Source organism: Canis lupus, chromosome 24 (assembly GCF_011100685.1).
Source record: "Canis lupus familiaris isolate Mischka breed German Shepherd chromosome 24, alternate assembly UU_Cfam_GSD_1.0, whole genome shotgun sequence".
Taxonomy (NCBI): Eukaryota; Metazoa; Chordata; class Mammalia; order Carnivora; family Canidae; genus Canis; species Canis lupus.
The window spans coordinates 16,891,569-16,911,822 of record NC_049245.1 but is presented as its reverse complement, the minus strand read 5'-3'; the positions used below and the strand labels follow the sequence as shown (position 1 = coordinate 16,911,822).

General features: G+C 42.7%; 1 protein-coding gene and 1 pseudogene across 1 annotated transcript in view; both read left to right on the top strand.

Annotated features, from left to right (window-relative positions):
• Window positions 1-20,254, top strand: part of CDS2 (CDP-diacylglycerol synthase 2) — a 61,987-nt gene that overhangs the window by 8,784 nt on the left and 32,949 nt on the right.
• LOC106557695 lies at window positions 9,300-10,171 on the top strand (annotated as a pseudogene).

Sequence of the window (20,254 nt, the reverse complement as noted above, 5' to 3'; positions counted from 1 at the left end):
ATCTTTTTAAAAAAAGAAAGAAATGTAAAACTTCTAATCAACTATTTGGTTACTCAAAGATACAGTTCCTATGCAAAAAACATAATAATGCCTCAGAATAACTTCATCCTAAGCCTCATTATTCAGAAGAGAAAACTGAGGCAAATTATTGGGGGGAGCCAGGTTATAAACCAACTAGTCCAACTAGGAGTCTGTGCTTGTAACTACTAGGCTGTAATGCCTCTTCTAAGATCAGGAAACAAGTGAATACTCAATATGTCTTTGTGGGGGAGGAGAAACCACAAAGATAGACACTCTCATGCAGTTAGGGTGGCTACAAATTTACTGCAGGAAGGAAATACATTAATTGTATCAAAAGTTTAGACAATGTACATCCCTTCTTAAAATCAGCAGTTCTAAACATAGAATTTCTCTAAGAACACCATGTGCAGAAAGGGGTTTTTGCATTTTGTTTTGTTTTAACAAGGGTATTTCCTGCAGCTTGCTTATAATAGCAAAAAATTTAAAACAACTTAAAACCCTGATTGAAAAAAAAAAAAAACCAAAAAAACCCTGATTGATTCAATAAGTTAAGGCACAGCCACACAATGAAACGACACATAGCCATTAAAAATGATGGTGGTTAAATGTTTACAGATTTGAACAATGTTTAGAGCATATTCTTAAGTAAAAAATGAGTTCTAAAACAGTAGTATACATAGTACAGGACTGTGCAGTGCATATAAAAAGAAAGGCTACACACCAAAACATCAATGACAGTGGTTATCTCTCATTGTCAGGCTTAAGGTGATTTCTTTTCTTTTTGGTGCTTCTACAATGAATATCTTTTATTTTCACCTGTTTCTTCGTAATAAGAAAAAGTTTGAAATACTGTTTATGAAGAACGAACCTTAATGATGTGGAGAATATGCTTCTGACAGCGTAAAAAGGCAAGCTATCAGATCATATGTGGTAACTACTATTACAGTCAGGTGCAGCCGCATGCATTTGAACAGCTCTGCATGATGGGATTATAGGTGGATTTCATTCTCATATGTATACATTTCTGTGATTTCTACAATAAATATATGCCTGATGAAATAATGAGATGGAGAAGAGCTAAAACAGATTTTGAGAAAATAAGATTTAAATAAGTAGAGGTAGGGAGAGGGGTGACAGACAAAGAGCACAACTCAGGAGTTGGAAATAGCAGGAGCCAAGATTGACACCACAGGGGCACCAAACAAGAGGAGAGACTGGTTAAGAGAGAAGACTGTATTGTCTTCTATGTCCAGAATTCTTTTTTTCTTTTTTTCCTTATCATTTATAGGGTGGTTTCAGAGCTGTTAGCAGATAGAAAGGACAGATGGACTAGAGGTGACTAGGTACAAATCCTAAAGGGATGGAACTCAATTAGAAGATTTCACAATAGTGCTGAACACGTGAAATATTCAGGAGCAACAGATAAGGAATACAGGTAACACCTGGCTAGAATCTGTGACCTGGACGGGATGAGAGAGAAGACATAGAGAACAATGTACTCTAAAGCTAAAGCAACTTAGAGATCTGATTCTACTTGCAGAGACAGGAGGGTCAATGTCTAGAGCAAGAGAAGTCAGATTTGAGATAGTCACTGATTGAGGGATATGCACCAAGGAATGTCCTGGATGTCATGAAACCACCAGGACTAGCAGGACACAGATTGTGGGGAGGAGGCTCTGAGAATCGCCCACTAAAGAATCTGGAGTCGGGCAGCCCTGGTGGCGCAGCGGTTTAGCGCCGCCTGCAGCCCAGGGCGTGATCCTGGAGACCCTGGATCGAGTCCCACATCAGGCTCTCTGCATGGAGCCTGCTTCTCCCTCTGCCTCTGTCTCTGCCTCTCTCTCTCCGCATCTCTATGAATAAATAAATAAAATCTTAAAAAAAAAAAAAAAAAAAGAATCTGGAGTCCATGACAGAAATCCCCTCAATGTCAGGGACCCAGGAGCAAAGACTATTGCCAGAAAATCCCACATCTTGGGCAGCCTGGGTGGCTCAGCGGTTTAGCGCTGCCTTCAGCTCAGGGCGTGATCCTGGAGACCCAAGATTGAGCCCCATGTCGGGCTCCCTGCATGGAGCCTGCTTCTTCCTCTGCCTGTGTCTGTGCCTCTCTCTCTCTCTCTCTGTCTCTCATGAATAAATAAATAAAATCTTAAAAAAAAAAAGAAAAGAAAATCCCACATCTCAACAGCTCTTTCAAAAACACAGTAGAGTCATCACAGAGGAGCCCTAGGCTGGCCCTGCAAGACCCTAATACAAATGACTTGCTGCCAAAAGGTAACAATAGATGTCTAACTTTGGAAGGACATATCAGGTCCTGCACCAACAGGAGGCACTCATGAGCACTGCAACTTGGCTCAAGAGGCTGCCTCTGTGGAGCACTGGGGAGGAGGGAGGGGGAATTCACAGCGTACACTTTGCACCTTTCAAATTGTCCAGTACTTTAGAAAATACATGACAAGGAGACATTTTGCCCCACTATAAAAAAAGGGGGAGCAAGAGATATAAAACTTGCACATTAAAAGATATAAGGTGTATTAATGATTTCTGGACCTTATTTGGGTCCTCATTCAAACTGCTATGAAAAGAAAAAAACTAGAAAATTTTGGATAAATTCAAATCCTGGAGATTGATTGATTGATTTTAATATTCCATCCATTTACTCATGAGAGACACAGAGAAAGAGAGAGAGAGGCAGAGACACAGGCAGAGGGAGAAGCAGGCTCCATGCAGGGAGCCTGAGGTGGGACTCAATCCTGGGACTCGATTCCAGGTCTCCAGGATCAGGCCCTGGGCCAAAGGCAGCACCAAACTGCTGAGCCACCAGGGCTGCCCAAATCCTGGAGATTTAATGTGAAGGAATTGTTAATTTTTATAGGTGTGATAATGGTATAGTGATATTTAAGAACTCTTAATAAAAATGCTAACTATAAAGGAAACCATTGGTAAATAGAGCTAAATTAAAATCAAGAACTTATGTTTTTTGAACTAAATGAAGAACTCTACAGATGAGAAGATAATAAAAAATATGACATAAGACTGATATCCAGAATCTATGGAAAGCCTACAAACTAAATATATGAAAAAGAGAACTAAAAAAATGTGCTCTTCAAATGGTCAATAAATATATGAAAATGTGCTTGACATCATTAGTCATTAGAGAAGTGAAAAAAAAATTTTTTTTTGAGAAGTGAAAATTAAAACCTCCAGTGAGATTCCACTGTACACTCACCAGCATGGCTAAGATTCAGAAGACTGAAAATACTAAGAGATAGCAAATATATGGAGTTCACATACTGTTTGTGGGAGTATGAACTGGTATTACCACTCTGGAAAACTGTTTGGTAAATATTTACTGAAGGCTGTGTATAGGGGTGTCAGTGTCTCCATCCTTTGGGTGTCCAACTCTTGCTTTCAGTTCAGATCATGATCAGGGTCGTGAGATTGAGCCCCCTGTTGGGCTGAGTTCTGTGCTCAGCTTGGAGTCTGCTTGAGATTCTCTTTCCCTTTCTATCTGTTCTCCCCTACCCCCTCATGTGTGCACTCTTTCTCTCAAAATCTTTTTTATTTTATTTTTATTTTTATTTTTATTTATTTATAATAGTCACACACAGAGAGAGAGAGAGAGAAAGAAGCAGAGACACAGGCAGAGGGAGAAGCAGGCTCCATGCACCAGGAGCCCGACGTGGGACTCGATCCCGGGTCTCCAGGATCGCGCCCTGGGCCAAAGACAGGCGCTAAACCACTGCGCCACCCAGGGATCCCTCTCAAATAAAATCTTAACAGAAAATAAAACCTACTTTACACAAATCCTATGAACATTCATAGGTGATTACCTGATAGAAATCTGTACACAATGTTCATAATGGTCACTAGAAAACAAGTTATAGAATATTGAAAGCAGTGTTCTCTATAGTAGCCACAACCTGCAAATGACCCAAATTGTGAATAGTGCTGCCATGAACATGGGTGTACAAATATCTGTTGGGATCTGTGCTTTCAGTTATTTTGGGCATGGACCCCAAAGTGGAATTGCTGGATCATATGGTAATTTTATGTTTAATTTCCTGAGGAACTACCACACTTGTGTATTCTGGGAATTTCTGTTTTAATATCTAATAATGGCAAGTATTGATTGATGTAATCTACATAGACCACTCTTGTCTTCAATAATTAAGAGTGTAAAGAGGTCTTGACATTTATTTACTTATTTATTTTTAAAGGTTTTATTTATTTATTCGAGAGACAGAGAGAGAGGCAGAGACACAGGTAGAGGGAGAAGCAGGTTCCATGCAGGGAGCCCGACGTCGGATTCGATCCTGGGTCTCCAGGATCACACCCTGGGCTGAAGGTGGCGCTAAACTGCTGGGCCACTGGGGCTGCCCAGGTCTTGAGATTTAAAAAAAAAAAAAAAAAAAAAAAAAAAAATGGCAAGACCTGCAGCTTTAATGAACTGTGTTATTCACCAAGGAGGAGAAAGGTTGAAGCAGTCATTGCCAATGGATGTGGATTAGGTGGGTGATACTCTCCTTTGATCTCTAATGTCCCAATTTGGAGGATACTTTATATGGTCACCCTAATAATGGGATCCATTATCAGGTAGATCATCAGACTGGGTAACCCAGTCGCCTTTGCTTGGTGTTGTAGTAGAGCTTCCTGAACTGGCAAGCTTTCATCTTCTTGTAGACCATGCTTTAGGATGAAAAAAAACTACAGAATATAGTTTTATTACACCCCTGATTGTTACATTAAAAATTTCTTTGTACGGTGCTATAAGACATCAGATCTTTTTTATTCTCTAAAATAAAGCCTCTTATCATATGTTCATAAAACATATGTTGCCAATGTGACTCTCAAATACCAGTAATTTTAGAGACTGTACATTCCTTTTGAATTTTGACTAATGATTTGAAATCTAATGATTCTGACCTCCTCCCACTGTTGTTTGAAATGTAACTCAAAAATTTCCCCACTCACTGTTTTGTTTAGAATGTCAAATGGGGATCTCTGGCTGGCTCAGTCAGTTAAGTATCTCTTGATTTTGGCTCAGGTTGTGATCTCACGGTCATGAGGTCAAGCCACATGTTTGGCTCCATGCTCAGTGGCGAGTCTGCTTGGGACTCTCTATCCTCCTCTCTCTCTGCCCCTCCCCCCAAACATCTTTCACTCTCTCTTCCTAAAAATAAATAAGTCTGTAAAAAAAATGTCAAATGGATTTTTGAGACACAGATGCTTCCTATGTAAACATTGACTAAAAACATCACGTTGAGAAACGTGCATTTTACGAAGTTTGCATTTTAACAATCTGTGTGTGTCTTCCCAGGAAAACACTAACTGGGGAGGGTTTGTAGGGTGTGCTTGCTTAATCCAGTCTTTTCTTCTGGTCTGCAGAACACATCACTTCCTCCCAAGGCAGGTGACACCAAGCCTATTTAGTTGCAAGTCCTTGTAGGTGGCCCAGGGTTTTGTATTACAATTTGATGTCCAGTAGTCTTACTGAGTCAGGGGACTATGTACTAAAGATTATCTTCTGTCCCTCTTCTCTTCAAGGACAATTGTGGATGAGGGACAGGATGGAGGGGGCAGGATAACCCAAATAAGCTTTCCCGTTTGGACAAGGAAAGAATGAGTAGCAGTGTCTTGCCTTGCCTTTCTCCTGACTGGGAATTTGTCTGAGACCTCTTTGTGCTTAGATGGGACCTGGTGCTTGATAGGCTTCATTTTAGGTTGAGTGGATAGGGAGCTGAACCTCCTAAATCTCATCCACATCTCATATATCAGATCTCAGTCCAGAGACAACTCCAGGGGGTAGCAGAGGACAGAGGGCTTTACTTTCTCTGGAGCCTTCTTCAAGTATATACTCTTGGCTACACTTTCTGTTTTATTTCCTCCATCTTAGTTCTTTTTTTTTTTTTTTTTTTTTATTTATGATAGTCACAGAGAGAGAGAGAGAGAGGCGGAGACACAGGCAGAGGGAGAAGCAGGCTCCATGCACCGGGAGCCCGATGTGGGATTCGATCCCGGGTCTCCAGGATCGCGCCCTGGGCCAAAGGCAGGCGCCAAACCGCTGCGCCACCCAGGGATCCCCTCCATCTTAGTTTTTTAGTCTACTTTGTTATCCAGAAATTTGTTGAAATCTCATCTGTGGTTGGTCCCTGTCCCTACTATTTCTGCCTAAAAGATCATGGTTTTATTCCTTACTGTGCTTATTGACATTCATTATCAGGGGGATATGAGGCATGCTCTCTGTCTGCTTTCATCAACAGGAAGTTTTCAGTTTTGAGAGACTGAGCTGATCTTACATTAGAAGCAACTCATTGCAACACTTTTGTTGTTCCGTGTTTGGGGTGAAGGATAAACATGGTTCCTCCTGACTCATGGCACCTCTGAATTCTGGGCTTCTTTACATTAAGAAGGACAAGAACTGACACTTGACCATGATAAGTGCCTGTGTTTGATTGGAATTGGCTGATGGAGGGGAGGACACTGGGTAGGAGACCAAGGAAGAGTCAGAAGAGGGTGGTGTGAGACCAAATTCTGAAATAACAAGTGTTTGAGAAGAAAGAAAAGCTGTGTTGAATACCATGGAGAGGTCAAGTGGAAGGAGCAGACAAGGTTTTACCTGGCCAACATTATTTCCCACACAATGGTCCAAAAATTCCTTCATGAAAGATGGTATCTCAGAAGGTGATAGGACCTAAGTTTTTCCGAACAGTAAACCTTTATATATTTCCCATTTTATGGATTTTGCTAAGCTTTTTTTTTTTTTTTTTTTTTTTAATTTATTTATGATAGTCACACAGAGAGAGAGAGAGGCAGAGACACAGGCAGAGGGAGAAGCAGGCTCCATGCACCAGGAGCCCGACGTGGGATTCGATCCCGGGTCTCCAGGATCGCACCCTGGGCCAAAGGCAGGCGCTAAACCTCTGCGCCACCCAGGGATCCCTTTGCTAAGCTTTTATGATACTTTTAAGCCCCTGTTGGGCAGCCCGGGTGGTGCAGAGGTTTAGCGCCGCCTATAGCCCAGGGCGTGATCCTGGAGATCTGGGATCGAGTCCCACGTCGGGCTCCCTGCATGGAGCCTGTTTCTCCCTCTGCCTGTGTCTCTGCCTCTCTCACTCCCGCTCTGTATCTCTCATGAGTAAATAAAATAAAAAATCTTAAAAAAAAAAAAAAAAGCCCGTTATCTTATGAAATAACCAGTACTTGTGTGTGTTTATAACCTATTTCTTTAAACATTACCACGAAGTATCAGGTTTCCATACCAAAAACTAGTTGCTGTCCTGTTAAGCTGCAAGTGACTGAAAACTAAAAATGATAGTGGATGAAACAAGACAGAAGTATAAGTACACTTCTTCCTCACACAGAAGTCTGGAGGTAGGCATTCCAGCACCTTCACAGTGTCAAGGATTCAGGTTCCTTCTCTCTTGCTGTTCCACCATCCTGAGTGTGTGACTTCCACACCTAGTGCAGAATGGCTGCTGGAATTCCAGCTATCACATCCATATTTCAGGAAACAGGAAGAAGGGAAGGAGAGAGAAAAAGCCTGTTCCTTTCCTGTAAGGACTCCTAGAAAATGCATGGTTTTTGCATCTACCCCATTGGCTAGAACTCTGTCACATGTCCTTGCCTGGCTGCAAGGGAAGCTGGGAAATGCCCTTTCTAGGTGGCCATGTGCTTGACTGAGCCCTGGGGTTCCTATTACAATGGAAGAAAAAGAGGATAGATGTTGAGACAAGACAGAAACTTTGAGTACTTCAGAGGCCTGAAGATGCCTATGAAAAATTGGCAGGCATTCTACAAAGCCACTGCACAGAAGCAAAGCTGTGGGAAGATGAGGGCAGAGAGTAGAAGAGTCCAGTTGTGGTCTCCTTTGGTGGTGGAGGTGGTGGTACCTCCTCAGCCAGGTCACTGACAGCCAGACAAGGAGAAAAGCGGGACTGTTTTGCAGGTGTGAGAATGGGAAAGAATGGTGGGGACCAAGCACAGATAGTTGCCTGTGGCTTAGAGAAAGAACCCTCAAGGCACAGGCCTTGAGGATCTGTTGCTGAGTGGTCTGTAAATGTCTAGTAAACAAAGGAATAATATCTAGAAAACTCCCTGCATCCCAGTAGCTCCCAAGACCCTGAGATCATGACCTGAGCCAAAACCAAGAGCTGGACACTTAACCTTCTGAGCCACCCAGGCACCCTACCCCCACTTTTTAAAGTAATCTTTACCCCCAAAATGAGGCTCAAACTCACAACCCCAAGATCAAGAGTTGCATGGTCTACCGATTGAGCCAGCCAGATGCCCCTAAAATGATGATCTTAAGTCTTATGAAATTGTATGGAAATGACCTGTTAAAGATAGCCAGCAATTATGCTGCCTTAACAAGATGACTTTATTTTATTTATTTATTCATGAGAGACACAGAGAGAGAAGCAGGCTCCATGCAGGAAGCCCGATGTAGGACTCGATCCTGGGACTGCGGGACCACGCCCTGAGCCAAAGGCAGATGCTCAACCGCTGAGCCACCCAGGTGCCCAACAAGATGACTTTAGATAAAAATTATTATCACGCATGCAGCCTCTTTCCATCATTGCAACAGAAATGTACATTCCCTAGATGTTGAAACAGTCACTTGCCAGAGGTGGTGCAAGTCCTGGCAGGGTTCTCTTGCTGCCTGAAGGGCCTAACAAGGATGCCATGATTAGGTTCTTAGTGTAATGTGGCAGTTCTCTTTGGAGAAATGAATCAGTTACTGATAAATTTAGGCTTCAAAATAATAATAGTCGTCTAAACAAGAGGTCATTGGTGGAAAAATAATCAGTTGAGAAATGGTCCCATTATGTCATATATGGAAGTGGGCTCGGAGGGACTGACCAGCCAATCTGCATTCTGATCACCTTTAGCCAGTTTTTCCAGGGACTTCCCTCTGAAGGCATAAATCATAAATCTTCTGTATTCCCTTCAACTATAGGTGGGTAGTGTCCCATCCTACTTTGAATATGAGGGTAGTTTGTGGAAGCCCAAACACCTCCTTTACTGGCTACTTTAAATAGAATCTTCCACTACAGTCTGGTCTATGCCATGTTGAGGCTGATGTCTGTCACCCCCTATAGTTTTGGGAGAGCAAGGGCCACATAGGCTTTGTTTTTTTACAGGGATGTCAGCCAGACTCAGTTTTCTCTTGAACGGTTGCCATTTCTATCTTCTGTCTGTTCCACAGAGAATTCTGTACAGAGAATTTTCAATTTTCACATAGTGGTCTGTTGAAAACACTTTGGGACAGTAACTATTTTGAGCACTTCTGTCAAAGAACCATTTCTTCTAAAGATATCAGCCTTTCCTAGAGGCTTTTTATCAGACAAGTGACATCTCATAATTCTAGAGGATCCTGCTTGAGTCCTGAAACTGGTTAGATATCTTGTTTCCTAGATCTCAAGGAAAAATTACCTCGATAATGGGCTTTGGTGTTGTAACACATGGCTCTTATATTTCTCATTGGTTTTAAAATACCCAAAATACAAGCTCTCTGTCTTCTCTGCACTGGGAACAGCTCTCCTGCCACAACTGCTCATCCCCTGAAAATGTACACCTGTGCAAAGTTTGTCTCCAACCCCTTGGGCAGGAGCACCTCTCAGCTGTTGAGCCGATCAATGTCTGCAGCGATGTTAAAAGCAACGGGAGACACTGACAGATGAGAGCCTCGACAGCTTGGCAGCCCCATGTTCCCTGACCTCACTTATTCCCAGCCATAGCTTCTGAACCACAGCCATTTCAAGAGACATCAACACAGCAGCCAAGTTCATTGGGGCTGGGGCTGCCACGGTAGGGGTGGCTGGCTCTGGGGCTGGAATTGGGACTGTGTTTGTGAATTTCATCATTGGTCATGTTAGGAATCTGTCTCTGAAGCAGTAGCTCTTCTTTTACGCCATTCTGGGCTTTGCCCTCTCGGAGGCCATGGGGCTCTTTTGCCCGATGGTGGTCTTTGTCATCTTCACCATGTGAAGGAGCTGTGTCTCATCTCCCATAGGTCTTTATCCTGTGTCTCGCCCTGTATGTTCCTTTTTCTATACCTCTACAAGCAGCCTGGGGAAAGTGGTTGGCTCAGGATTTGACAGAGGGAAGACAAATAAATACTGTATTAATAAAAGAAAATCTAAAATACAAGAAGGAGCCATTATATGAAGTTGAAAAAACATTTTGGTATCTAGGGGATCAAGAAAGGGATGGAAAACCAGGATGGTTTGAGATTTTTCAGCCCCCCCCCCTTTTTTTTCCAGGGAAAGTTAGCCCAGGATTTCCATCTTCATTCATCACAAATCTGTCTTAGCTTTGATGAGTTCAGTATAGATATGGAAGCTGACCTCAGGGGCTGGTGGTTTTGGTTACTTTGAAGAATATCATATTGTCTCCTATGGTCATCCATGTGGGACTCTAGGGCTTGCTCATCATTCTGACTTGTTTAGCACTGCCTGGGTGAGGGCAGGGGAAGGGCTTATGGGGGGTGGTGACAGTTTAGCTGGAGGAACAGGAGTGCGTCTGGAAAGATGGACGAAGAATAAGTTAGGGGTCCCAGGGGGAAGGCCCTGAAAGCCAGGCCAGAGAATTTAGGGGGAAGCCAGCAAAGGTGGCTCAGCACCTCAGCACAGAGGAGTTGAGAAGCTTAGATCTATCCATTTGGTGCATTTTTAAAGTATGGAAGCAATCAATACTTGTTTGGTGGAAAATGTGGAGGTGATGGGAAAATATTTAAACATTTAAAATTACCTTTAATTTTACTACCTAGAATGTAACTGCTGCTATCATTTATATTGTGCCCTGGTAATCTTTTTTTCTGTGGCTGCTTGGTGTTTTCCCTATCTTTTTTTTTTTTTTAAGATTTTATTTATTTATTTATTTATGAGAGACACAGAGAGAGAGAGGCAGAGACACAGGCAGAGGAAAAAGCAGGCTCCATGCAGGGAGCCCAACGTGGGACTCAATCCCGGGTCTCCAGGATCATGCCCTGGGCTAAAGGTGGCGCTAAACCGCTGAGCCACCCGGGCGGCCCTCCCTATCTTTGTTAAGTAGGTCGTCATGTAAATGGTTTCTTCTCATAATGGCATGATGAACATCCTCCTGTAAATGAGGTATTTCTCTAGATACTCACTTTGGGTATATTTCTCACCAAGGAATGACTAGATCAGAGGAGATGTGAGCCATTTAAAGGTGCTTTTTTTTTTTTTTAAGATTTTATTTATTCATGAGAGAGACAGAGACATAGGCAGAGAGAGATACAGTCTCCTCACAGGGAACCTGATATGGGACTCAACCCCAGGACCCCAGGATCATTACCTGAGCCAGAGTCAGATGCTCAACCACTGAGCCACCCAGGTGCCCCTAAAGGTTCTTAATACATATTTCCAACTTGCCTTTCATAAAGTGGTGGTAATTTACATTTGCATGAGTACTATATGAGCATATTGGTTTTCTCTGAGCCTGGTCCAGTCCACTGTGAATGTTCTTTTTATCTATTCAGTTTGATGTGAGAAAATGGCTTCTATGGCCATTTTATTTATTTACTTATTTTTAAAGGTTTTATTTATTTATGGGAGAGACAGAGAGAGGCAGAGACATAAGCAGAGGGAGAAGCAGGCTCCATGCAAGAAGCCTGATGTGGGACTCGATCCTGGGACTCCGGGATCACATCTGAGCCAAAGGCAGACACTCAACTGCTGAGCCACCCAGGTGTCCCTGTCCATTTTATTTTTGATGTCATTGATTATTAGTGAGGTTAGATAAATATACAGGTTATTTGACAAATTGTTTCTCGCTGATTTTTTTTCTGTTGGCATGACCACATTTTATTGATTTGCAAGAGTTTTTTGTTCTTATTTTGAATAGTTAAGGAACCTGAAAGATCTCATTTTTCACAGACATGCTTCAGTGATCACCTGTTCAGCAGGGCTGTGAAGTTCTTGTAAGGCCTGATCATGCTGTGACCCATGGCTACTTGTATATCTATAACTAGAGGCAGGCTTCCTGGATTATCAGAATATTGACTCCCATTTTACAGGGATGAGCAAAAAGATCTAAAACACAAGTTAGACTTTGAACCCAGGTAGGCTGAGTCTGAGTTCCATGCTGTTTGCTTTAGCCATTCTGCTTTCTTGATCTCCCTAGTCATGATTTGATTTTCCATGATTTGGCCAAAGAGCTCCTAACACAAGAGGACCAGGACCTGTGAGCATCTCAGGGTTAGCCAACAGGGCCATGGGAGTTGGAGAGCACTTGCCTCACTCTGTACTTGTCTTGGAGAGAGGAGGTGGGGTAGTGGCACCAGAGTTCCTTGGGGCCTGTATGCTGGAAGCAGGGGCATCTCCGCACAGGCCCTGGAGGCTGCACCAATGTGAGGCCTGCGTGCCAGGGAGCCCATACCCCCTGATGCCTACCTCAGCTCCTCTGTGAAACCTTCTCTATTCCTGCATCCCATTTCTTCATCTTCCTTTCTTCTCCAGTCTTCTATGGAAATTGTTCAAATTCTGGTTAGGTGTTGTCTCTCAGCAATAAAATGTTTGGATTTGGGCTCTTTGTCTTGGAGTTCTGTAGCTCCCACGAGATTCAGTAAAGGCGTGTTGATCTGTTATGATGGTTTCTGACAGGGAGGCAAAACTAACTGTCCCTGGGAGAAGCAAGCTTGAAAGCACAGCCATCCTGTCGACATGGTCATAAGCTCCTGGTTGCTGTCAGACTTGGCTGTTCCTAGCACATATGGTTGTCAGAAGGTAGAGGGGTGCTAAGTCAGCTGTGAAGATTAACAACAGGCTGGGCAGTGAGAACTAGGCCTCTGGTTTCGGGAGGAATTTGTTGAGCTTAGTAACTAGAGTTATAGAACAAAAAGAAAATATTGGCATGTCAGTATTTATTTCTGGTATTGAAGTACCACATTATGTTAACATGGTATGTACCCCTTTTAGGAGTAGCGTGACTTCTGGCACTATATATATATATATATATATATATATATATATATATATATATATTTTTTTTTTTTTTTTTAAATCAGATTCTAGTTAGTTTCTTTTCTTTTCTTTCTTTCCTTTCCTTTCCTTTCCTTTCCTTTCCTTTCCTTTCCTTTCCTTTCCTTTCCTTTCCTTTCCTTTCCTTTTCTATCTTTTTTTTTTTTTAAGATTTTATTTATGTATTAGAGACAGAGAGAGAGGCAGGCTCCACACAGGGAGCCTGACGTGGGACTCGATCCCAGGTCTCCAGGATCACTCCCTGGGCTGAAGGCGGCCTAAATTGCTGAGCCACAGGGGCTGCCCTCTGGCACTATATTTTATTTTTTGATAGTTGTGATATACTGAACTGATTTAAAAAAATTTTTTTTTAAATTTTTATTTATTTATGATAGTCACAGAGAGAGAGAGAGAGAGGCAGAGACACAGGCAGAGGGAGAAGCAGGCTCCATGCACCGCGAGCCCGATGTGGGATTCGATCCCGGGTCTCCAGGATCACGCCCTGGGCCAAAGGCAGGCGCCAAACCGCTGCGCCACCCAGGGATCCCCTGAACTGATTTTAAGATCCAGTACGTTTCAATCCACAACTTGAAAAACTTAGCCTTACCTTACTTTATCTCCCTAATACCTCTGAGATAGGAATTGTTTCTGTCTTGAAAAAGCTGAGGCCTGAGGGTGACACAATCACTCCTAAGATCACACAGTTGGTACTGGTTCCCCTTTTCCCCATGCCTCTTAGATACTCTTCTCATTGAGATAGACTTGCTTCTTTGGAAAATCGGTTGCAACCTTTTCTTTTTTGTTTTTTTGCCTAGTTTATCACTTCTTACTTGTGTTTATAGGATTGATTTCCTTATTAATGTAGCTTTAGTGAATTCCAGTATTATTATTCTTTTTTTTTTTTTTTTTTTAGTATTATTATTCTTAAGTACTGAGAATGTTTTTGTGAAAATTAGTAGTACACATTTGCTCATTGTTTTGGAAGTTTTGTAGTTTGGAGGCTTTCATGGCATTCATCCTCTGCCTCTCCCTAATAGAATGAAACACTACAGGTGCATAGATGACGTGCAGGTGTGACAGATGAATTTGGGTGTTTACAGGTCCTCACTGTCACCAGCCGCAAAGCATGCTGACTTGCGTTTCCTTCTCTGTGTGTCAAGCTTATGGATAGATTTCTTCTCGCCCCGTGTCTCCCTCAGGCTGCAGAATACCTATCTGCAGGGCCTAAGAGTCTTGTCGGTCCTGTCAGCCTCAAGCGTTTCTGATTGAGAGGTTATTGCTCCCAGCCAGGACCTCTTGAAGTAAATGCTTTGAGAACAGCAGGGGTTGAGGTCTAACAGTGCGCACCTAGAAGCCTGTGTTGGGCACTGTGCCCGAGGACCCTCTCAGACTGTGAATTGCTCACTGACTGTATTCATTTTTAGGGCAGGCCTAGTTCTGAGAGCCTGGGCCATCTGAGTTCTCCATCCTTGTTAGAGTTCTTTGGGAGAGAGGCAGCTTTGGAAACACTTTGAAGACAAGTCTGCAGATAGCCAGTGTCCTGATAATGAGGGAGGATTCAAACTTGAGCACTGAAGCACAGAGTCTGTACTATTGGGGTAGATAGCACCTTCACTCATTAGCCCCTGAGTCCTGCCTAGGCAGAAGAACAGTAGAGATTTCAGGCGTTGAAAACAAGATAGCAGACCCCAAAGTGACTTCACTTATGCTAAGCCTTACATCACCAAACTGAAACTTTGGCTCTCCCACAAATGGAATCTTAAACTAGTCAGAAGTTATCTGACAGCACTAGTTAGATAATCTGCCTGATGCACCCCTATCTTTCCCTAAGGGAATTCCCTAAAGGAGAATGACCTCACAGTAACCAGTCTGCTTTGGCCTAGCATGACTTCCTTATTCCTACCCCTTTCTGCCTATATAAGTCTTTTATTTTGTACAGATCTTTAGAGCTCCTTTCTGTCTGCTAGGTGGGATGTTGCCCTATTCATGAATCATTGAATAAAGCCGATAAAACCTTTAAAATTTACTCGGCTGAATTTTTTTTTTTTTTAAGATTTTATTTATTCATGTGAAACACAGAGAGAGAGGCAGAGACACAGGCAGAGGGAGAAGCAGGCTTCATGCAGGGAGCCCAATGTGGGACTCAATCCCAGGACCCCGGGATCACGACCTGAGCTGAAGGCAGACGCTTAACTGCTGAGTCACCCAGGCGTCCCATGAATTTTGTTTTGTTTTAACAAAGGAAACCTAGGATGATGTCATTAAGCGTCCTCATTGTAGAGGTGCATAATAATCTTTAGGTAGAGGATTTGCAACCTCAAACATTTATAAGAAAACCATTTTTTTTTTAATTGATGAAGCAGGTACATTTTGGTTATCTAGAAATTTCACTGTGAATTAGTGGATTTTTCCTTATTACCAGAAAAGTGAGGTGTTAGTTTATTCTATTCATCAAACCTCAACTTCTCAGCTGAGAATGGAGTTGGGTGGGGACAACAGCCAGCCTGTCCACAGTGTGAAGACTGCAGTGGCTTATACAACTGTGCTTGTTACAAAGATGGTGAGTAATTTTTTCAGTTGATGCATCTGTCTGTCTTTACTCAGAGTGACAACCAGTTTGGCAGGGGCTTAGCTTCTGGAAGTCCAAGCTTGCAGGAAGCAGGTATTTTCCTTTTGCAAGGTTGTTGGACAGAAAGCAGTCAGCAGCTGCTGGAGATTATTTTCTCATTGTACTACTCATTTTAGTCTCCTAGATGTTTGAGGTCTCATCCTTAGGACATTTAAAAAAAAATTTTTTTTTTAAATTTATTTATGATAGTCACAGAGAGAGAGAGAGGCAGAGACACAGGCAGAGAGAGAAGCAGGCTCCATGCACCGGGAGCCCGACGTGGGACTCGATCCCGGGTCTCCAGGATCGCGCCCTGGGCCAAAGGCAGGAGCCAAACCGCTGCGCCACCCAGGGATCCCCCCTTAGGACATTCTTAAGAATTTCTCATTCATTTCACTTATGGAATCTGCAAATCTGGGTGAACACCGTGAGCTTGGCACCATTTTGTGCAGAGTGGCTGGCTATGTGAGAAATTATGCTTGCCATTTTAACCTACAGACTCAGGAGTGGAGAAACTCCTTTGTTATTCCTTAACCTGTCATCTTCTCTCTCTTCTTCCCTTTGTGAAGAAACCTGTATTGGGGACCTTGTATATATCAGTCATTGTTATAGGCCATTGGGGATGTAGCAGTGAATAACCAAAGTCCCACATGGAGTTGCTTTCTGGAGGTGGGGGGGCAAATGTTTTATTTTTTTATTTTTTTATTTTTTTTTCAAATGTTTAATAATATCAGTTTAAAATGTTAATAATATCAGGTGGTAGTGATGTTATGAAGAACAAAGCAGGTATTTTTTAATATGATGGAAGCATTTTGAAGTGTTAATGTTGGAAAGGCCCTTCTGCTAATGAATCTGATTGGCTCAAAGAACAGATGTGTTTTTATTCTTTCTGGAGCATTTTCCATTATTCAGGGGAAATGCGCAGAGATATATACCTTTTGTAGGGTAGGACTGAACCATTTAGGGCTCTGAAAAGTTTTACTCTGCACATATAATCATTACCCCTGGCAATATCAGGTATTTGTCTGCAAATACAGTTTATGACCACTCTGGGTTTTATGTGTGCTCCCTGAGGACTCCCTCACCAGCCTCCCCAACCCCAGTCATTTTAACCGTTGAGAAGGGCTGAAAATGCAGCCTTTTTAGTCACTAGTTGGATTTGTAAAGCTGTAGCTTTAGGGTGGTCTTCTCCACACAAATACTGGCATACCATTATTTTAGGCATTTCATAGATAAAGGTTAATGAATTTGATTAAAATTCAATGAGTCTTGGGGCAACAAGGTGGTTCAGTTAGTTAGGCATCCTACTTGATTTCAGTTCAGGTCATGATCTTGGGGTCGTGAGAGGGAGCCCCGCCTCGGACTCTACCCTGGGTGTGGAGCCTGCTTAAGATTCCCGCCCCCCCCCCCCCAAAAAAAAAAAAAAAAAAAGATTCTCTCTCCCTGGGCAGCCTGGGTGGCTCAGCGGTTTAGCACCGCCTTCAGCCCAGGGCGTGATCCTGGAGACCCTGGATCAAGTCCCACATCGGGCTCCCTGCATGGAGCCTGCTTCTCCCTCTGCCTGTGTCTCTACCTCTCTCTCTGTGTCTCTCATGAATAAATAAATAAAATCTTAAAAAAAAAATAAGATGGGACTTGAAGGATGAGCAAGGAAGAGAAAAGGCAAGGAGCAAAGGAGGAGAAGAAGGAAGAGTGGGATGTAATCAGAATCAACGAGTAGTTTTGCTTGGATGAAGTATGTGGTGTGTGGAGGGTGTGGAGGGCCTGGAATAGAGGTAGTTTGTCTTTAATTCACTAGGCAAAAATGAGTAGAGGAGAGGTGTGATCAGAGCTGTGCTTTACGAAGATTAATCTGGGAATATGTGCAGAATAAATTAGAGAAGGGAGGAATTGGTGGAGAAACCAGTTGGGAGGCCAGCGTAGTAGAGAAAGGTTGATGTGCAGACTTCAGCAATAGTACTAGCAGTGAGATTAGGAATAAGGAAGGACCCTGTAGGGAGAAGATCACATAGTTTGAGAACTGATGAGAGGTGTGTGTGTGTGTAGGGAGGTGTTAACAGTTGGACTAAATCAATTTTTAAAAGATTTCGTTGGCTTTTATTAAATGATTTGTAAATCAGGCAGCATCCCATCTAGCAAGTGGAGGGGACTTCTGAGGAGTTGTATGGAATGGAAGGTTTTTATGGGGGGAAAGAAAGTTACCAGCAAAGGGATTGTTCCAGACAAAGGAAGAGAAGTTGGGGGTCTTCTCATGCAGATTACCTTATCTTCCTTTGGGGGTTAGAAAGGGCCCATGTGGCAGACTTACTGGTACTGATCAAAAATTCCTGACTGACCCGTTAAGACTGCATTTCTGGAGGAGTTTGAAACTGCAGTTAGATTAAGTATTAGGCTCTGGTTTGGGAAGTTGGTATAAGTGATGCCATTTGGGGCCTGTGGTTTTCAACAGGGGGTGGAGATAATGGTGAGGATCAGTGTTCCCCATGGAGCATATGGAGCATATTTCAAGTAAATTAGGGTCTTGAAGTAAAACAGAATGAAGAGCCTTTGTGGGTTGGGAAGGAGATGATGGGTTTGGACCCATTGAGTTTGAGGTGCTGGTTGGACATTGGAGGTGTCTTGTTGGCAGGTTGAAATGTAGTGCTATAGCTTGGGGGAGAGGAAATAACTAGTGTTATGGAGGATGAGTCCATAGAAGAGAAGCTGATGACAGTGGCTCACTTGCTGAGGATACAACATACAAACACAACCTGCATTTAGGAAGTGTGGGGAAGAACAACAGAAAGGATATGATTGGAAAGGGAAAAAAAAAATAAGACTGTTTTAGTTATAAATGCAGGAAGCCACTCAAATTTGATGAAAAAAGAATTTATTGGCTCGTGTAACTTAAACACCGCAGGAATTCCAGCTTTAGGCCTAATTTAATCTAGGGTCTCAAAAAAAGAAAAAAAATTCTAGGGGATCAAATGTCACCAAGCCTTGGTTGCTCTCTTTCACAAGGTTGCAGGATTTTCTAGCAAATGAAAGTTCCATGGACAAGGTCATGTCTTCAGGGAATCACTGTGATTAGTTTGTGCAGTGAAAACATACAAACTGTGACTAAACATATTTATCCGTATTATCAAAACATATTGGTTCTTGAATGCAATCATTTTGTCAGTAGACTAATGGTTTAAGGCATGTACAGTGGTAAGTATTAGGGATTTAAAAATTCTGATAGGGCTGGATTGTAATGTCATCCAAACCAGGGAATTAGGAGGACGTAGGTAACTGGCTAGAGGGCTTAAGGCTTCTGGAATGCTTAATTTTGTTTTTTTGTTTGTTTGTTTGATTTTTTTAAAGATTTTGTTTTTTAAATTTTTTAATTTTTATTTATTTATGATAGTCACACACACACACACACACAGAGAGGCAGAGACACAGGCAGAGGGAGAAGCAGGCTCCCTGCACCAGGAGCCCGATGTGGGATTCGATCCTGGGTCTCCAGGATCACGCCCTGGGCCAAAGGCAGGCGCCAAACCGCTGAGCCACCCAGGGATCCCTGGAATGCTTAATTTTGTAACAGTCTTTTTTCCCAGTGCCCTGGCCCTTTGCACCAATAACAGAAACCAGGGAGTTTTACTCTGTTGAGGGACCTTTATTTGCCCCGTTTGAAAATTGAGACTTTTAGTGGTCTTTGTTGCAGGTGACCCCTACTAGGCTGTGAATGAGCTGGCTTGCAAAACTAGCTAAATGTGGAGTGAACAGTTTTCCATTCCATGCTGGTCCTTCAACTAAAAGATCCTGGTTCATTCAGCCTGTTAGTAAACGTAGAACTAAATGCTACCCAGAAGGTTTCAGCCTCTAGAGGAAGATCAGAATCTTCTTTAAAGACAGTTTGGAGTTGATAATAGGATGACCAGGTTCATTAGGTTTTTGTGTGTAAGCCAGAATTTTGTTCCAATCAATAGGCTTAGGAAAAGCTACTGTGGTTGCCACATGGAGATTTCCAGTGAGTGTTGTAGGATCTTGCCAAAAGTTAGGGGTTTGTTTCACTAAATCTTTTAGGGTGTTTTCGTGGAGCAAGTTTTATCCGGTGTTTGGGCTGGTCCTCACTAACAAGCACACGGCCTGGCTGATACAAGTCTGAGAAACTGGGATAGTAAGTTGGAATAAGTATGTTAACGTCTTTAGTAGGGCTCCTGGGTGGGTCAGTGGTTGAGTGTCTGCCTTGGGCTCAGGTCAAGATCCCAGGGTCCTGGGATGGAGTGCCGCTTTTCCCTCTGACTGTGTCTCTACCTCTCTCTCTGTGTCTCTCATCAATCAATAAATAAAATCTTAAAAAGAAATTCTTTAATAAACGTGAATTAAAAAAATATTTATTATTTATTCATGAGAGACACACACACAGAGAGAGAGAGAGAGAGAGAGAGAGAGAGGCAGAGACACAGGCAGAGAGAGAAGCAGGCTCCATGCAGGGAGCCCGATGCAGGACTTGATCCCAGGACTCCAGGATCACATCCTGGGCCTAAGGGAGACACTCAACTGCTGAGCCACCCAGGTGTCCCAGTTAACATGAATTCTGAGTCACTTTAGGAAACTCTTTAACTCTGGCTCACAGTCTGGCCTTGGTCCAGGGAACATAAGAAATTTGGGGTTTATT